Source organism: Leptidea sinapis, chromosome Z (genome assembly GCF_905404315.1).
Source record: "Leptidea sinapis chromosome Z, ilLepSina1.1, whole genome shotgun sequence".
Lineage (NCBI taxonomy): Eukaryota > Metazoa > Arthropoda > Insecta > Lepidoptera > Pieridae > Leptidea > Leptidea sinapis.
The window spans coordinates 14,741,609-14,759,469 of record NC_066312.1 but is presented as its reverse complement, the minus strand read 5'-3'; the positions used below and the strand labels follow the sequence as shown (position 1 = coordinate 14,759,469).

At 33.2% G+C, this 17,861-nt stretch overlaps 1 protein-coding gene across 1 annotated transcript in view; it reads left to right on the top strand.

Moving 5' to 3' along the window:
* Positions 1 to 1,645: 1,645 nt before the first annotated feature.
* Positions 1,646 to 17,861, top strand: part of LOC126978941 (adenylate cyclase type 6-like) — a 308,068-nt gene continuing 291,852 nt past the window's right edge. The window contains exon 1 of the mRNA XM_050828068.1: positions 1,646 to 1,769. The gene's annotated coding sequence lies outside the window, so the exon portion shown is untranslated. The remainder of the gene's footprint in view (positions 1,770 to 17,861) is intronic.

Here is a 17,861-nt window from a genome sequence, read left to right as displayed (position 1 = left end):
TTAATACCAAGAAATAATTCTACATGATTTCTGAATCAGAAAACTAAATTAGTATCTACGATGTAAGTTATTTTAAGGGATGTTATTAAAGAAGTCTCTGGTTTCTATACCAATACTTTCCATGATAAAATTTGTATAAACATTGATTTATCGTCGTTTACTTTTTATGTATAAATAATAAAGTACTTATTGAATACATTTCCAAACAAAGGGAAATCGTAAATTTTCGTAACATATCAATGTCTGGTACATTGGGTGAAAATAATATCTACAAAGAAAATTGTTCCCACGATCGAATGATCGTAAGTGTTATACTGTACTAACAGACTCATCAAGCGATACAGCAATCATAATACGATAGATAATATTTAAGACGAACAATATTATTTAAACAACCATATCTTTTGGCAATCAGTACTTAATTATTAAATAGTTGATAATTGTTTAATCAAAGAGAATGTACATGTAGTAAATCAGCTAGTGCTGTGGTACTAAGGAATTGAACTCTCATCGCCACAGGCGTCCAAAATGTTCTGGTAAATGCCAAAAAGGCTTTTTAATATAAGCTATATTTAGAGTTTCATGCTGACGTATTATCAGGATTTCCCGACTGCATTAATATTTTTCTATACGTTTTTACTTAACTGAGTCTCATAAGGTTAAGTTATAACCATGAGAATTGCGAAAAATCTCTGTTTTCATATAACATTGTCCCTCACTTAGATAGAAATCACAAAAATACCTTAAAAATGATCACAATAGAAATAAAACAATTGGTTATCATTTAGAATAATAAGAAAATCATAACGCTGTAATTATTGAAGTGGGCCACTTTCTGGTTATATTGAATTACGTATTATATGTTTAAGAATAAGGAGATTATGAAAAATGGAGTCAAATGCTGTAATAACTCCACAGCCACGACTAGAATATTATCATATGGACAGCAAAACTAGCGTAGTATTTGTTATTTCGTAACCCTACAAATGAATAGCCTTCGTCCAGTGCAAAAGTAATATGAACTAGTATACTTTAGTTTTCTTATAACGTCATGATTTGTTATGTTTTTTTATATAAAGGGCTAGCAGGAATTCATCCATCAATTATCCAGCCCCTCACAAGATTCTTGCTCGCTTTTATTTTAACTTCGGGCCTTGAGAGTTTTCAAATTGATATTGGATCACGTGATAAGAAGATTTTGCCTTCTTCATTCATGAATATTCTTACGAATTCGCTCTTTGAAATTCAGAATGCGTACTACATTATCCTATCCCAATAATGCTACAAAAACATGTCCGTAACCTTTTTGTTACAGCATCTTTTTCAAATAATGACCAAATAAGCCTTGATTTGTTTCAGATAATGTAAATTAAAAGTGAAACGTATTTTTTTTTCAGATACATTAATTGTATATTACAATAAAGATTTGTCTATCTCTATCTACTACATTTAAGAGTATAAAAATTTACATAATTTGCCTCAGTAATAGACAAAGAAAAATGTAGCAATTGTACAACACACTAAAGATGAAAATTGTAAAGCAACCATTTAGTGACAATCATCAACTACCTGATGACGCGGCGCTTATCAGCGGTTATCACCCCGCAAGCCGCGAACCTCTACTTCAAGCAGTCGCGCGCTCTCGCTCTAATAGAGTGGACTCGTTGTGAAGGTAGTCACGAGTTTTCCCGATCGTCACCCGAACACATCCCGACTCATTCGATCAGTCGAACGCTTAGTAGGACCTACTTAACCTAATGAATGCATTCGTGAGTATACTTTACAAATATTACCCAACACATCGTAATGTACATTATCGCTCTAGGAACAATTATAATATGTCATTGTATATTAAAACATCAATGTACACATCCTTAAATGGTAGCGCGTGATGTTTAATTTAGAACATTTTTTTTTAATTTTCAAGCCTGTCTGAGTCATATTGTGTAGCGAGACTTGAAGGTCATCTCTGTACTCATCCTTAAGTAAATTTGTCGCCGAGGTATTAATGTATCAGGTGGGATATTTTGTTGATCGCTTGGTACGACTAAATCCGCGGTACTACCTTCTGTATTGCAGAACAATACAAACAACAGAGCAAAAGGGAATATTAATCTAGCTGGTGCGAGTGTGTAATGTTCGTTACTGGGTCATACAAGGTACGTTTCTTCACTTACAAATGCTCCATATATTTTGTTTAAATATAGCTCAAAAAATATTTTTAACTTTACATAGTAAATAAAATTATTCGTTGGAGTTAAATCATCTAGTGTACTAACTAATTTGAGGTCAAATGGTCAAGTGAATTCACGATTTCTTACAAGACTTAATGTAACTTTATTCAAAATAAATTTGGCCGAGATCTAGTTCGTAGAGGTCAATGTAGAATGGTGTTCCGTAATATCAAGGGTTCGTAGAAATATTTCGACATCGTAAATAACAATCAGATGCTATTTACTTGTATACTAATTATGCATTAGCGAAATCAACTTTAATTTACTTGCGATTGGAGTGTTTAGTTTACCTGCGATTAATACATAGTTGTATGGTGCTAAATGGCAGTATTTTTGAATTAAATTGATTGAGATTTTTTTTTCTTAAGTGGTTCAAAATATGGTTGATATTTGGTATTAATTTCAACTTGATGTCTCTTTGTTACGAAAAATGGCGACACCAGATGAACATCCTCAACAAATGATCATTCAAGATTTTCTTCAATTTTCGGGTGCAATCCTTAAGTTGAACGAATCTTAATTCAGGAGAGGAGCATAGAATAAATATAAAATATTTACGTATAAAAAAGCGGAGATATATTTTACTATTTTTTATGAATTTTAAGGATGACTTTAGAAATAAAGTCAAGAGTTAGAAATAATTATATGAATTTATGATAAATCTTGTATATAATCGTGATATCTTTTTTGCCTGCGGATTGAGACTTTGAAATTGTTTCCAGCGTCTAAGAACGATAAGCAGGTAGTTTAATTTGCGTTCAGATTTTAGTTAAGTTAATAAATCTAATCACAATTGTCTCCATTCTTTTATCTGTGCTGAATTCATCGGTCATATATTTTTTGCGACATGTGAACTCACGAATGTCTTTGTTCATTTTTACAACTACCCTTTCAGTCAAGCTGGCGTCCTGCGAATATTCTATTTCAAAGTTTATACAATTACGTCCCTACAAATATACTTGGTATAAAGTTATACCTAAGAATAAATAAAGAATGTGCAATATGTTTACAATAGATATTTTGCTTATGATTGGTTTATTCGAACGTATAACGTTGCCCGCATTTATTTGCAAGGCAAGCAGCCTTTACAAATATTTTGAATTATCATTGTATTGACAGTGTTGTCAGCGATATAGTCAACATTGTGCATATTCTTGGTTTATTCTCAGGCATAACTTTATACCGAGCTCAACTGTAAGGCCGTTCATAAATCAAGAAGATTTAATAAGTATAGAATCCGTTTTCTTTATCAAAAACGTGTCTTCAAGAAAAGTTTATATTTGTTTGACTTGCGGCTCGGGGTGTGTCAATCGGTAGTGTGGCTATTATCAGTTTAGAAGCTATGGAGAGTTTTTCGAGAGCAGACCGTGTGTTGTGTTTGGGAGTTTTACATAAACGGTGATTCGGCGATAGTGGCGCGTAAAAGATTTTGCAGAACTTTAGGCTTTCCACGTAAATGATTGCCAAGCGGCAAAGGCAGGCTCCAACCGTTTCCATTTATGTCTTTTTTGAGCCACTCTGTTCCACATTACTCATGCCACTTCTCTATTATCATCACCCCATCTTGTCTGGGGTCTGCTTCTTGTCTCTTTCCTTTCCCTGGAATACCAACTTATTACTTACTCCATTTCTACACAAGAAAGGCTCTAGACTAGAAAATAAAAATCCCGTCTACCAACGTCATAAAGAACGCTTGAAAACGTAGACAGCGTTAATCGGTCTGATAATCGAATCGAATCGAATCGCTATTCGAACTTCACAGATTTTTGATCATATACTTAAAATTGAATCCCTACAAAATTCAATCGGTGCAATTAAAGCCCCAGTATGCCAGACAGAGGCTTGATAGAAACCAGGCAATTTAGAGCTATTCAACATTTCCCAAAATCTTGTTTTCAGATGCAGCTCATTTTCATCTCAGTGGGCAAGTAAATATACAAAATTATCATTACTGGAATGCAACGAGAATCTGAAACGATTGATGCTTGAGCAAAATACCTGCTCAGTCGCCTAATCGCCTGATCATATACGATGAAATGTCTGCGTGGGGGATAATAGTGATAGGAGTTTTGCTGGACTATTTAATGATTTGAACAATAGTATCTTTAGAACATAAATTCCCAAAGTATGTAATAATTAATAAACATTTTTCCAATGGACTGCTTACTTTTATTTTAATTAATCAAATAAATATAAACTTTCTTTTGAGACACTTGTATTCTAATACTTTATTATTATTAATGTGTTTTTAAAAAAGAACAATGTTGTCAAATCGTCCCTTTACTGTTTGCTACCTCAAATTTTGTTCTTTTATGAACGGATTTAGAGATAATAATTTTTAAAATAAGAACGCCCACTATGAGCTAACTTCAGACCTCATAACTGATTCTAAGAATACCTACTTGAGGAATTTCTGCTAAATAATTGGTCCTACATAAAGCGTTTTTTTGTCGTTGTGAAAGAGGCAATAAATGGCCATCATAACTATTGAATGATAATTATTATACGAGTGGTGATAAGATAGTTAAGCTGTTAACTGCAACTAACCAAATATATAGGAAATGTAAATACTAACATCGAACTGATTTGGTGCTAAACTTAAAACTTATATACCAACTTCAAAGAATCAAATTTACAACAATTTTTATGCGTATCGATCAGCCATTGAGACGGGACTTGATGATGTGTGACTTGAAGGTCTCTAACGACCGTTTTCAATAACCTATTTATCCTTAGTTTAACTTACTAGTGGTAGACAAACCTATCCTTTTACGCTTACTTATATTTCAATACCTATCGAAACATAGCATTGGACTATAACTTATAATATTACTAACTATATTGGACATAACTATAAGAATAGATAAGATTTTGTCATTAAAAGGTGATAGCAATATATCCGTAAACAGAGATACATTATTGAAAACGGCCGATAATTGGACATAGCTATAGATAGATAAGATCTTTTCATTAAACGGTGACAGCAATGTGTCTGTAAGACTGAAACTAGAGATACGTCATTGAAAACGGCCGTAAATCGTATTGGTTCAGGATAACAATAGCCAGCAGTTGATTCCACAAAGCGGTTGTGTGAAGCGTAAAGTTTCTATGGAACGCGCGCTTGTGGAATGCCAGATATCAACGTGATGCGGGTGAAATTTCGCACTTTGTCGTAATGTTCGTTGGTGCAAATTAGCTGCTGTTAACAATCAGAACAACCTAGATAATATCGTCTACATAGAAACAAATGCTATACAGAAGATTTATATACAATTTACTTTCATGTATCTTATTACTTGTGTATGTCACGGAACCCCCCCTTAATTTCCGTAGTTATTTTTTATATAATAGATTAGAATAACAATGATAACCTCTTTTGAAGATATGAAATAATTTAATATTGTAATTAGTATAAATGGTGAAATTTTCCATCAAACGAGTAACGAAAACAAGAAAAATATCTTAGCTATAATTTCACACCGGAAAAAACATAATATTAAGTACTATTGCTTGTCAAGATTTGGTAAAGCCAAAGTTTATGGAGAATTAAAAACTAGTTATTTATATTTATTAGTCGCTCATTGCTCGTATTTTGAACAAAATACATAAAAAAATAAGATAATACTTACTTGAGAAAAGTAAACTTGCTGACTGCTATTTTTTATGGAAGAGAAGTATAAACGAGCTTACAGTTCGCCTGATATTCAGTGGTCACCGCGGCCTACATTCTCCTGGACATCACAGGAATCACAAGAATGGTACTGACCTTTTAGAATGCTATATGTCCCTTTGAAGGTACCCATATCGTATTGTCCAGGAAAGACCACGCAAAGAAGCTCATTTCATAGTTCTGGTGTAGTTGGCTAAGAGTCGCACTATAGAGGAATACCACATAATTACCCAGATGGTGAAAATAGTAGCCAAGTTTGTGGTGTGTCCTGAAAAAGTTGGGATTAGGTGGCAGATCAAACAGCTTTTAGGAACACTCTCGTGTTAAATGTGAGAGATCATATTGAAACGACATATCGTGTAGCCATTCACAGAGCACTGGATCGCCAAACAATTCAAGTAACTCCCTGCATTGCACGCGGTCAAATGGTTCGAGTTGATACTCGGGTGCATGAGACCATAGAAGGAGAAATTGGGTTGAACGGGTCACTCGATCAGTAGTTTGTTCAAGCTACCGTAATGTGTATTCAAAGAAAATATAAGAAAAGAATTATTCTTTAGTAAGTCGTTTATTTATTTGACCGTATATTGAAATAATATTTTTTGGAATATTGTTCATTATACTAAATTTACCTTACAATAAAAAAAATAGTCATACGGCTCACGCAGTCTCCTGGGCAACGGGCTTTGCACACCTTTGCGCATTATAAATACATATATTAACATAAACATAATAAAATTCTGAGATTCCTCATATAAACAAAAATAAACTTAAATAAACTTGTAACATAAGTCCATTAGTTTAGGTCCTATAACAGTTCATGCAAACATAAACTGTACTGACCGATCCCAACCTCGGCAAATACTGCATTGTACTCAGTGTTTTCCTGGGAGAACTGGACGCAGCACATACTAGATATAAATGATCATCCTCTTCGGTGTTTACGGAAGTTGTGTTTTTTCAATATTTTTCTTTTTATTGAACTTATGATAAATTGTCTTAAAACTTTTCTGCCATGGGCAAGGTCGTTTATGCCTTGCGATAGAACTGTGTGATGTTGTGTCGATAAACTGTTTGAAAGTATTTTGTAATGCCTCCTGAGAAGAAAATTTTTTATCACGTAGAAAATTTTCCCAATGACGACAAAAATTGTAGTCGTTTGGAGCAAGGTCTTGCGAATACGAAGGGTAACGTATGGTTTCTAATAACAGCGTTATCATAGAGCAATAATTGTCAAGATCGGTTCATGAGTCGGGTCTGTTTCACTGCTAGTTTTGCTATCATTGTTCGGAGTTTGGCACAGTAGACATCTGCCGTTATTGCTTGACTAGATCGGAGAATGCTACAGTGAATAACACCATGTTGAGAGCACCAAACATTTACCATTACCTTTTTATTGGTAAGCTTTGCATTAGGTCACAGTTGTGGCTTTTGACCTGGGGTTAGCCAATGCATTTTTCGCTAACGGTTGTTTTAAGAATCCACTTTTCATCGCACGTACAATTATACGATCGTACGATCCAATATTCTTTCATTTCTGTATTGATTTTACTTCTGCAGATTAGTCAAATCATAAGGCAGCCATTTTTCATATTTTTTTATTTTAATGTTTTGACGCAAATGAGTCGATATTGTTGATAAGGTAACGTTAAACCATGCCGCTAATTCCTGGATAGTTGGGCTCGGATTGGCTTCCATCATCCCTTTCTTCTTCTTCTTCTTCTTGAAGTGCCATCTCCGACCGGTGGTCAGCTATCATTAGTGCTATTTTTATCTTTGACACAGCAGCTCGGAACAGAGATCCTGTGCTAAGGTGAACCTTAAGCCACGAAGTACGCCTTCTTCCAGATGGACTCTTTCCCTGGATTTTCCCTTACATAATTAGTTGGAGCAGGTCGTATTTATCATAACGCATAATGTGACCAAAGTACTGCAGCTTGCGTTTCTTGACAGTATTCAAGATCTCTACACTACACCCACATTTCAAAGGCCTCTAAGCGGTTGCTCATATTTTGGGTAAAGGTCAAATTTAATACCGTACAAAAGAACAGAAAACACATAGCAAGGTGCCAACCGCACTCTGGTAGATATCTTCAACGATCAATTGCAGAGACGATGGCAAAGTTTCAGAAAAGCGTTACGAGCCTGCTCTATTCGGCACTTGATTTCAACGCTGTGGTCACACTGGTGGTTTACGATGCATCCAAGGTACCTGTAATAGTGGACTCTTTGGACTACCTGGTTCGTTACAATCAGATCAGTCCTTGTAAGGTTTTGTTAGTGTTGTAAGATGTGTTCATCATCTTTTTCAATTATTCACCTGTGTGGGCGGTCTTCCACGTGGTTAAATCTTCAAATCAAAGTTTCCATCACGAATGTGTTTAAGCCAAAATCGCACGGTGCATTCATTTGCAGTCCCTCTCCAAACGCAAACTGCCACAAGCTCATAGATATTATGAACCGTGTACGTGATAATACAGGTAACGAACTAGACACCAAGGCTCAAAAGGAATGCCTTTTCTAAATGTGGCTGTACTTGCGTTTTGTAGGTTTTGTTGAATCTCATAATTAGAGATTGTTCAAGATTTTGAAATCCAATATACAAAACTAGGCGAGGTATTGAGGACACTCTCGTAGAGTAGTGATATCACAATACGGCGGGTTTTTTAATTGTTTAAAGTACAACTACTCGGGGTTAAATTGATACGTTTTACGATGCATTTTACGTCATTCCGCGAACTTTTTAAGAGAGGCCTAGACAGAAGATACAATTTTTAAATAGAAAGAACCTTAACAATGAAGTATATTTTACGTGTCAGTGTTTGGAAAACACGAGTATTTCCGAAGTAATCCAATTTCACGTATCAGCACTCAGTAATATACTCTTTATATACTTATAACACTAATCACAATTAAAACGCAAGTATCGTTTGTATGTGTATCGCTCAGTCGACAAGTCTTGATCGTTCAGTTACTAAATGAATCAATGAATAATGCGTAGTCTTTTATATAACGACAAGGATTATTTTAGAATGATGTTGAGCCGTGTAGTAGGTAGCAAAGAGAATGTAATACTACGCAATAAGAGGCAGGTCTACCGAAGTAAAAATTGAAATTTAGTTTAGTATAAAACGTGCAATGATTTGATAAAAGTTTAAAATAGTAGTAATTACAGTATGGCGATTGGCGACGAAGTATAATCCGGGTAAATTTGAAAGCGAACAGTTGTTTAAACGTAGTGGATGTCGGCTTTTCATCTGTCAATTTATCAATGACTGCACGTTTCATACAATCAAGTGAATCGCTTTTTTCTTAGCGAGTCAGGCTGGTAGTTAGTAACAACAAAACCATGATTTGTAAACAACTTGCGAACATTCGACGTAACAATAATATAATTTATTAATTTGGAATACGTGTTACACTACTATTATATTAACAGACTGCAATTTTCTACATGTAATTAATCATTTTATTAAATTTTAATTTGAAATTCAGAATTTATATGGGAACGAATGTGCATACATAATATACGTACATACATACGTGCCGATGGTAATCGTAATTGCTAGTCGTAAATCGTTTTTGCTTAACGAGTTGGGTGAATAGCGCCTAATATTTCTAGTGTTATCATTTGTTATATTAGTTTCAAAATCAGGTTTTTTCGAGATAAGAGACCTGGTTAGATTTTCCGAATTACGGCCAATAATATACCGCCTGGCGATAAACTTCATCAAAATCCTAAAAACCTTTTCAGAAATACGTAGAATTGATATATTTAATGGAATTGCTCGTGTAATATAGTAAGAGATTAGAGAAAAATTAGTTAGGTTTTTTTATGTCTCGTGCTATTTCAATTTCGTCATTAATATTCAATAATGACATAAATTTGATCAAAATTTTAGCCGAAAAAGTAGTACATACAGAATAATTAAGAAAATAATTAAACATTTAGCTTGCAAATATCTGAACGAGCTATGTCTTTTTCTCACAAAAACGATGGAACAGAATTTTGAATTTAGGTAACGTTACTAGCTGACCCAGCAAACGTTGTATTGTCGATATTAAAATCGCGATACAAAAGTAACTGTTGGGTGAAAATTTAAAGTTGTGTGTATTTTTAATGCTGACTCATAATCAAACAAATTTACAAAAAAATGTCAATAAAAATAAAATATAAAAATTTCGTGTGACCGATTTCTCAGACCTACCCAAAATGCACTCTAAATTTCATGAAAATCGGTCAAGCCGTTTCGGAGGAGTTCAAAGTTTAACACCATCACACGAGAATTTTATATATTAGATATAAGATATGCTTAATTTGGTGGGCAAATATAGTTATTCGGTTACTAAAATTAATGTACTACATAATATATGTATTAAGGATAGCTTGATAGTATTTGTAGTTAAATTAATTGATCAATTATACGTATCTCTGTTAGTCGTACTTCCCAAGGCTTGACTAAAGATTAACTCTATTAGCGGCAAATCATTAATTGTGGAACAAATATGTTTTTACATTAATAACGGCTATCTATATATACTAGTGGTCGCCCAATGATTGAAAATCGACCATAATGCATTTTATTTTTAAGTATAAACTTAATCAGGGTTATTTGCCAGGGACTTCTATAATATAGGTATGTGTGTGTATGTTATGTGTCATTCAAGCAGTAATGTGTGTAATATTTATTTTAATTAATTTAATGTATTTATAAGACATGCAATATAAGAAAAAATAGCCTAATACACTTCTTCTCCGTATAAACTGTGTTAAATTCCACGTTCAGCCGTTCACGCAATAAAAAAAGGGGTACAAAGTTTTGACTTTATGTATTGATATCTTAATATATATAAATTACGTGTCACCTTGTTTGTCCGCGATGGACTCCTAAACTTACTAACGGATTTAAATGGGGATTACTTCATGGAGTGCAGTTTAGTCGAACTTGAGAGATAGGATAGTTTTTACTTCGATTTGGTATACCATAATTAATTTATTTCCAATATTTCTTTTGTATGGAAATATTTTCTGTGTGAGAATTTATTGTCTCACGGTATGACAGTTCTCCTGTGAAACGATTTCATTAAAACAACAAGGAGCATATTATGTTATGAAAATACAGTATTTTATTAGCTGACCCAGAAAACTTGTATTGCCATATAAAGTAATAAAGTAAGTATTATAAAATTTAAAAATTCCCTAAAAGTGATGGATTTGTGCAGGAAACTAAAACATTACAAAAACATAGCCCAGCATAGCGTCATTCATATTAAATAAATTGTGTGTGTGACGGACGTCATTTCCAGCTGAGGCAAAGAGTGAGAACGAAAAGTCATTTAGGTCAGACATAATAAATAGGTACATCGATATATTAAACTTAATCTTACAACCCTGTGAAAATCTCAGCCCTACCGGCTTTCCAAAGAAGTATCTACTCATATTATAAATACGAAAGTTTGTATGAATGTAGGGATGTCTGGATATCTGGATGTATTGGACCTGTGAAAATTTCAGCCCTACCTTCTGGCTGTCCAAAGAAGTATCTCCTAATATTATAAATACGAAAATTTGTAAGAATGTTTGGACGTCTGGATGTATGGATGTATGTTTGTTGCTCTTTCACGCGAAATCTACTAAATGGATTTTATCGACACATTACAATAATATAGCTTACATGTCTGAAACATACTTACATAACAGATATTTAAAGTAATTAATATCTGTCTACACTACATTATTTGAACAAATATCTGAATAGTTATGACAATGATGATAAACAACCGAGTGCGCGATATTGTGGTGCGGTCCGGTGGCAGGCTTGTGTGGGACGGGCTTGCTGGCGACCGGACGGCTGCGGATGAAGGGGTTATTAATTTAAAATGCCTGCACTTCTTATTGATTTGCATTTTCAATGACTATCAACAAATCGCAGGGTCAAACCTTAAAAGAAGTAGGCATACATTTCGGCATGCCATGTTTTTCCTACGGCCTACGTGACTTGCTCACACGTATTAAAATCGCAAAATCTGCATGTTTATGCTGAACGAAATAAATAGTTTAACATTATTAAGGAGGATATAGGAATATATTGCAGTAACTACTTATATCGAACACTTATATCAAGAGAACGGCTGGATTGATTTTGATGATTTTTAATTCGTTGGATTTGCCTCCCTCCCGAATCGCAGAATAATATAAAATCTTTGAAAAATTTACGAAAAAAGAAAATAACTTCTTTCATTTAAAATCGTTATCACAATTTTCTAGAAGGTAATCTTTTTTATGGAAAAGGAGGACTAAAGAGCGTACAGGTTATCTGGTGTTAAGTGATCACCGCCGCCCACATTCTCTCGCAACACCAGAGGAATCACAAGAGCATTGCTGGCCTTTATCTCTGGATCTACTAAACTGATTTTGAGAATTCTGTTACCAAAAGAAATTAGAGTTTTTGTGAGTGTCATATCAATTCTATATAATAACCCAAAAAAATGAAAATACTTTTTCAAACTATAATTGTATTTGTAAAATACGTGGTCCTTCCACGCTACAAAAGCTAAGAAAAGAACAATAAAAATAAATTATATTATGGCAAAACAACGTTAGCCGGGTCAGCTAGTAATTATATATATACAAACCAAAAATGAAGAAAATTATCAAAAATTCATTGAAAATAATAACTGAATGAAGCATTAAGTAGGTAATGTTTGTTTTGATATTACATATGAAGTATCTTACTATTATTTTTTAATCAACTTCGCATTCGATGGAACAACTGAGACAGGATCGTAAGTATTCGTAAGACGAATTTTATATAGACAAAGTTTATATTTGACTTTTGGTAATAAATAAAAGTCGAGGAGTAGATCGGGATTGTATAATGAATGACTTATTATATAGTTATTAACATAGGCAAATATTGGTCTGGCTGTATGAAGTTTGATCGATATCTTTCAAAGCCAACTGGTAATCAATTGTTAATATACCAGTCTATAGTAAGCTTCCTTGATTCTTCGAGCACAAATGTCACAAAATGACACGTCCGTCTAAAATATGAAGCACTTATATTTGTTCCTTGACTTCATAAATTTTTTTCGGAAAATCCAGAAAAGGTAACATCTGCTGTGTAGATTTCGTTTCAGTTACGAGCTTGTAACAATATTTCTTTGATTGTTTTCAAGGAAATACGAAAATATTGTAACTTTGATGATGTTTTGTCGGCCCATACTGTCTTTTTATGTGTGCTTGTTTACATGACCTTTGATATGAAAAGGGCCTCGTCAGTTAGCAATAGATTCGCAAGACTTAGAGAATTACTCTAGTATAGTATCAAGCATTAACGGACGTTGAATGTAATCATTTGATTTCATCTCCTGTTCAATTTGAAATTTGTTTGCTCGAATTTCTGGACCCAAGCTTTGTTTCAATTAACACTTGCACACTCACACGGCGCAATCCATTTTCAATTTCAAATAGGCATCGTACAGGGAATTGTTATTATTGTAAAATTGTTTTACACAAAAAGCACGCCGTTGTCTGTAAAGCGGTCTATCGTGACTAAAACTGCAAGAATCGACTCACACTTCCCCGCTACCCGCGCGACCTTGCAAATTTGCAAAAAATTGAGGCCCATCCCGTACCAGCGCGCTCCCGCGGCTTTGCTGACATACGTTTCAGCAATTTATTTTATTAACGTAATAATATGTTTGTGAACCGATAAAAATAAAATAACCACTTAATTATACGGTGACGTTGCCACAAATCATCCTTAAAAATAGGTTGAAATCAGTAAAACCGTTTTATTTTTAGATTTTATTATATGTAGTCATGAATAGCTTTTATCATGGATAGAGCGCAAGGCATCGGGCCTTGTAGGCTATCGAAGTTTTCATGAAAACCGACGGAATATATTAGTCTATGTAAGTAATATTAAATATTCTACAAGTTAAAATGACTTGAAATTCACTACTGCTATCACAATTAGACCTATAGATGGAATTAAACAGATTTCAACTTCTCAATTTCACAAATTACGTAATGTAATTAGTACCAAGAGACTAACGAAGTCCTAAGTAACCAATCTGTCAGACGTACGAGTACCTACTTGAAAGTTATCCGGAACTAATTAAAGCTTAGGCAATTTCTGAGTATAACTGAAGATATTAACGAAGTCATTTTAATTCTAAATCTTTAGAAAAAAAAATGCTATTATGAAACCACGGTAAAAGTGAAACTGTTTTTCAAATTATAGACATTTAACTAAAAATTATTGGAATGATATTTACATTAAACTCTGACAAAAACAAAGCAAATAGCGTGGAGCACTGGCACAAATGAGTAATAGTCTATACACAACACGGTCAGCTGCTGCGAACTATTGGCGCCGCCCGACCGTCACGCGACATGCAACACACGGATGAAAAAGTTTGAGACGATGTAATAAAAGTTTCACTTTAAAATTTCGAGACCCATCGTAATGCCAATGGGGGAAATGGGAAATTTGGGGGAGACATTTGTCCAGCAATTGACGTCTTCCGTCTGAAATGATGATGATGAAATTATATATTTCATGAAAGCAATAACCAGATGACTATTCAGTTGTCATATTTGGTGATAAGTATCGGTCGATTCATCAAAATAGACTCACAACATATTTAGGCATATTTCATACTCATAAAATACTCAAACAATATTATAAGCTACCAGAGAAGGAACATATCCAAGAGAGTTCTAGACCGTTTACCCTTTTTCTGTAGCCACTATACAACCCGACCAAAGTGATCGGCAAAAATTAAATACTATATTTTGTCTAAAAGTAATAAAGTATAACGTAAATGTGCATTATTTAATGAATATGGAGATTTCGAAATCGCTTCTTTTATAATATACTAGCTGACCCAGCAAACGATGTATTGCCGATATTAAAATCGCGATACAAAAGTAACTGTTGATCGTAGATGGGTGAAAATTTGAAGTTGGATGTATTTTTTAATGCTGACTCATAATCAAACAAATAAAAAAAAAATCGTGTGGACCACCCTTAACATTTTGGGGGATGAAAAATAGATGTTGTCCGATTCTCAGACCTACCCAATATGCACTGAAAATTTCATGAGAATTGGTCGAGCCGTTTCGGAGGAGTTCACAGTTTAACACGAGAATTTTATATTTTAGAAGATTTATAATCTTATCTATAAGTAAGTAAATTGACATTGATATACTATAAAAGAATGTAAGTAAACCGATTATGAAATATTTTTAAATACAAAAAAACGCAAATCATATAACTTAAACATTATTATAATTAGCTAATTACATGACTACTACACATAATTAAAAGTAAAGTTACTATAATCTAATATGTTATTTCAATTCTAGACGGACTAAAATATTAAAATGTAAGAATAAGTGGATTGTCTATTATAAAATAGACAATCCACTTATTCTTACTTAGTAGGCTATAAAGCCTACTATGAAATGAAGGATATTATGTAAACACTAGTCAAATAACAAGATATGTAGATTTTGATACTTTAATCAGTGGGAGTAAATTGGACACTACATGATTACTTTGGTTCAGAGGCAATGGGCCAATCAAAATCTACATAAATCTAGTTACATGACTTGTATCTACATAATATTGCAAATATATCGTATTGTACACTCGTTTGCTCAGTACAATGTAGTTTCAGTTCACAATAATTTAAATATGAAGGTACCTCTTTTTTGTAAAGTTATAAAAGCAGTCTGACGCAATTTCATCCAACGGAAACCAAATTTAAAATTCTATTAGGTGCCGTATATTGACGCACGTATTACAACAGCTAAACGTTTTAAATCGAGGCTTATTTCATTCGTACTCTTCAAACCAACTTTTACTAAAATGTTAATGTGAAAATTGTTAACGTTTCAATTGACTTTCAGTAATTATGACAGGCGCGATGAAGTGAAAAGGAAACCAGATAAAAGTAAGGGCGTGTTCACATGGAGCGATTTTAAATGAGCAACAATTAAAATCGATCAATGGGAACCCGCTATTAGACGACACGAGCCCATTGTATCTGAATGAGCGTTACAGCGTGACAGCTCAGGCATTAATCACCTAAAGCCTAAAGAAGTTTTCAATGCAACAGTGAGGAAATTTCACAGAAATTTCATATTTGGTTACAAGATATATCCTTATTCATGTCAGTTATCTAAGTTAGGTTGATTTACCGGCTACTCAACAGTACACGCTGAAATATACTAAATTACGTTACTTATTTAATTATTATTTTCTTAAATTAAGCAAGATATGCTAAAGAATTTAATTATGAGCTAGTTACGTTTAACATTTAAAATTGCTTTGATTGCAGGCAGTTATCGCGGAGAACTGGAAATGATAACAGTAATAATAATTGCTAATTATTTGTAGGTACCGCACCGTATTTGGCCCTTGTTCAAGATGTAGATTTACCTAATAAGAAAACGGACTGTAATAAGTTTTAATGATAGGACGGATAAAATTACAAACATATTATTTCTTATTGTAAAGAATAGTTTTTTGTATAAAGGTAGACAGTAGATAGCGACGCTCTTATCTATAGCTTTAACGAGCGAGATTTAGATATCAAAATTGATAATATTCATTACCGTATTCATGGTTTTTTAATACTAAATACTAAAAACAATTATAGGAGTTTGTTAACAAAAGGAAAACAGATATAAACTTTAAGAATAATACAATTATTAACTCTTTTTTTTACAGTAAAGAAAGCGACTGTAGAGTAAAACCAATATAATATAATTAATTTAAACTTTATTTCCCTTCCCCTAATATTAAATAACGATTACGGCTGTACGGGCTTGAACCCTTTGCCTATCCTTATAATAGACGAAGAAACCAATAAAAAAAAAATTATGTTGCAAACGTCAGAAAATTTTAGGAACCAACTTCACCCTGTCTCTTTCGTGTTACAGTGATACGCGCGCATCTTAAAATCTGACTCTCATCATTTTTTCATAACGCGCCTAATGAAGTATAACTTCAAAAAAAAATATGCTTAATAAGATTATTTAATTCAAACTTTATTTCCCTTCAAGATAATTTGTATCGAATTTACAGAAAAACTGAACATTTAATTTTGTATGTAAATCAACTAGCTAAGATTATATAAAAAATTATGTGCTATATTTTCAATTAATCTTACCTAGTTAATGCAGTCCATTATTAATTAAGTAAAAAGCATGAAAGTTGATACATCAGCTTTCGGTTAGCAATAAAGTATTGTACATCTTTTTTAAGCGTTTTTAAAAATTTCACCCCTAAGGGGGTTAAAATGTTATATTTGCAGTTTGTAAACAGACGAGTGGTCGAGTGGCTACTCAGAATGTTTGCATCCGTTAATTTTCTAATTGGTGATTAATCCTTTGAGAAGTCTGTTTCTATATAACTGACAATACAATGGAAAATGATAGAGGAAAACAGTTATTGTCTCCAATTATGTCGTATTGTTTCTAGCTAAGACACAATTTCCGTGTTAAGGTTTAAATAAGACATTGCATTACATTCAAACCTATCATTCTGCCTGATTACTGCAAACTATTTTATTTTTAGATTTACCTTGACACTTAACTTTTAAAGAAAATTTTCATTTCATATGATATTACAAATGGTTTATTTAGACGAATATAAGTTATTAAAATGCCACAAAAACTGTATCACCCATGAACTATGTTAAACCTTTTGTAAAAAAAGTTTTTTAATACCAAACGGTTTTGAATTATGCATTTATAATTTAGGACAATATTTTTCTTAGCCTATCGGATCCCACTGCTGGGCTAAGGCCTCCCCTGTTACTTTTCCTGGAGTAAAATAAAGCTGAGCAATATTTAAGAAAAATATATTTAAAAGAATACAATAGTAAACTAGTAAAGCTAGAAATAATAGTATGTAATAACTAGGGGTTAGCCTATCTAT